Source organism: Myotis davidii, unplaced genomic scaffold (genome assembly GCF_000327345.1).
Source record: "Myotis davidii unplaced genomic scaffold, ASM32734v1 scaffold566, whole genome shotgun sequence".
Lineage (NCBI taxonomy): Eukaryota > Metazoa > Chordata > Mammalia > Chiroptera > Vespertilionidae > Myotis > Myotis davidii.
In genome coordinates this window covers 1,348,408-1,351,435 of record NW_006296617.1, presented here as the reverse complement: position 1 = coordinate 1,351,435, position 3,028 = coordinate 1,348,408, and the positions used below count along the sequence as shown (strand labels likewise).

Below are 3,028 nucleotides of genomic sequence, written 5' to 3'. Positions count from 1 at the left end.
TCCCTCCATCCCCCCTCCATCCCTCCATCCCTCCCTCCATCCATCCATCAATCCCTCCATCCATTCCATCCATCCATCCATCCCTCCATCCATCCATCCATCCATCCATCCATCCATCCATCTATCCATCCATCCATCCATCCATATATCTATCCATCCATCGATCTATCCATCCATCTCTCCATCCATCCATCCACCCATCCATCTCTCCATCCATCCATCCATCTATCCATCCATCCATCCCTCTATCCATCCATCTATCCATCCATCCATCCCTCTATCCATCCATCTATCCATCCATCCATCCCTCTATCCATCCATCTATCCATCCATCCATCCCTCTATCCATCCATCTATCCATCCATCCATCCATCCATCCATCCCTCCATCCATCTATGCACCCATCCATTCCTCATTCATTCATTCATTCATTCAGCAGATGCTAGTGGTGTGCCTTGGTTTGCGGTTACAGGTTGTTAAAATACTGCAGTGCTGCCCTAGCTGGTTTGGCTCAGTGGATAGAGCGTCGGCCTGTGGACTGAAGGGTCCCGGGTTCGATTCCAGTCAAGGGCATGTGCCAGGGTTGTAGGCTCCATCCCCAGAAGGGGGCATGCAGGAGGCAGCCGATCAATGATTCTCTCTCATCGCTGTTTCTCTCTCCCTTCCTCTCCCTTCCTCTCTGAAATCAATAAAAAAAAAACACCAACAAACAAAAGCCCACACCAGCGCTGAGTGCATGGAAGAGTCAGGAAGCGTGCCAGACCCGGTGGGCGTCATTCACGCCTGCCCTGTGCTGGGACACAGCTTGCTCAGGCGGCCCAGTCCTGCCCTTCCCGGGCTCCCGGCCACTGGGACACAGACCTGTCCCCAGAGGGGCCCGGCTGGGGTGGGGGAGCCCAGAGGGGATGCCTGACCCCGCCCGGGGAGTCCGGGAGGGCTTCTCAGAGGAGGGGCTGCGGAGTGGCCCCCTGGGGGACGAAGGTTAACTGGCAGAACAGGGAGCCAGAGCTGACTCCCTGACGTCACTTCATGCTCCGCTGGATAACTCACTGAACCCCCAAACAGCCCCAGGAAGACACACACTTATGCCCCGCCCCCTTTTCCAGATGAGAACATGGAGAGATTAAGGCAGTGGTTCTCAACCTCCTGGCCCTTTAAATACAGTTCCTCATGCTGTGACCCAACCATAACATTATTTTCGTTGCTACTTCATCACTGCCATATTGCTCCTGTGATGAATCGTCATGTAAATATCTGATAGGCAGGATGGTCTTAGGCGACCCTTGTGAAAGGGTCGTTCGACCGCCAAAGGGGTCGCGACCCACAGGTTAAGAACCGCTGGATTAAGGGATCTCCTCAAACACACAGGGAAGAGGCCACAGAGCAGGAGCCTCCATGGGCCTCCAGGCCCAGCTGGGGAGCTGGTGCCGGCCCAGCCTCCCGGGAGGAAGCGGCCCCTGTGGCCGCGGGGCCTAGAGGGCCGGGTGGGGGACATTGTTTGGGGGGAGGAAGGGCCGGTCACCAGAGGGACGGCCGCTGGGGCCCCTCCCGTTTCTACACAAACACACACACACAGCCCGGATTTGGAAAGTGTGCCTCATGGGGGAGGGCCTGGCGGGAGGGAGATTGAGTCAGCGTGGGACTGGAGACGTGGCAGAGACAGGCCGGCGCGCGCGCACCCAGGAAAACAGTCCCATTAGCACTCCTGCAGCACCTACTGTGTGCCACACACTGTTTTCGGTGCTCTGCAGGTTTTTTAAACAGATTTTTATTGATTTTTAGAGCGAGAGCAAGGGAGAGGGAGGGAGACAGAAACACTGATGTGAGAGAGAAACATCGGTCGGTTGTCTCCGGCATGCACCCCAACTGGGGATCAAACCCGGCACCCGGGAATGTGCCCTGACCAGGGAATCCAACCTGCACGCGCTCAGCCAGCTGAGCCGCTCCGGTCAGGCCCTCTGCACATTCTGACATTTAATTTTAACCCTCAGTGCAACCTGTGAGGCTGATACTATTATTATTCCCATTTTACAGATGAGGAGACTGAGGCAGGGGAGGTTAAGTAGCTTGCCCACAGTCCCACAGTTTAAAAATAGCAGAGTCCAGATTTGAACCTGGCCAGAGTGCTCCATTATGCTACAATCACACACACACACACACACACACACACACACACACATACTCACTCACAGGCGCACACCCGGCCACAGGCTACAAGTTGCAGACGCCCAGACGCACTCTGGCCCACAACCCGGGACCTTCTCAGAGATCCGTGGTCACACAGTCACAGACGCGGAGACACGCACAACCGGTTGTCTCCGGCATGCACCCCAACTGGGGATCAAACCCGGCACCCGGGAATGTGCCCTGACCAGGGAATCCAACCTGCACGCGCTCAGCCAGCTGAGCCGCTCCGGTCAGGCCCTCTGCACATTCTGACATTTAATTTTAACCCTCAGTGCAACCTGTGAGGCTGATACTATTATTATTCCCATTTTACAGATGAGGAGACTGAAGGCAGGGGAGGTTAAGTAGCTTGCCCACAGTCCCACAGTTTAAAAATAGCAGAGTCCAGATTTGAACCTGGCCAGAGTGCTCCATTATGCTACAATCACACACACACACACACACACACACAACACACACATCACACACATACTCACTCACAGGCGCACACCCGGCCACAGGCTACAAGTTGCAGACGCCCAGACGCACTCTGGCCCACAACCCGGGACCTTCTCAGAGATCCGTGGTCACACAGTCACAGACGCGGAGACACGCACAACGTCACAGACACCAGCACGCGCGCAAGCAGAGGCACTTTCACACCCACGATGCGCGCACGGCCCGCAACCTTCCAGGCGCCAAGGCGCCCGCACGGACACCATCACACAGTCCCACAGAGGCACACCCCTCGTACTCTCACTTGCACACACAAGCTCACACTGTGCTCAGAGAACCGTCACCCACAGTCCCTCGGAGTCCCCACAGCCCACCACTGTGGGTCTCCAGAGGCACACAGTGTCAC

The 3,028-nt window shown here is 56.1% G+C and overlaps 1 protein-coding gene across 1 annotated transcript in view; it reads right to left on the bottom strand.

Annotated features, from left to right (window-relative positions):
* The window catches only part of EHD2 (EH domain containing 2), a 22,239-nt gene that overhangs the window by 16,827 nt on the left and 2,384 nt on the right, over positions 1-3,028 (bottom strand). The window lies entirely within an intron of this gene.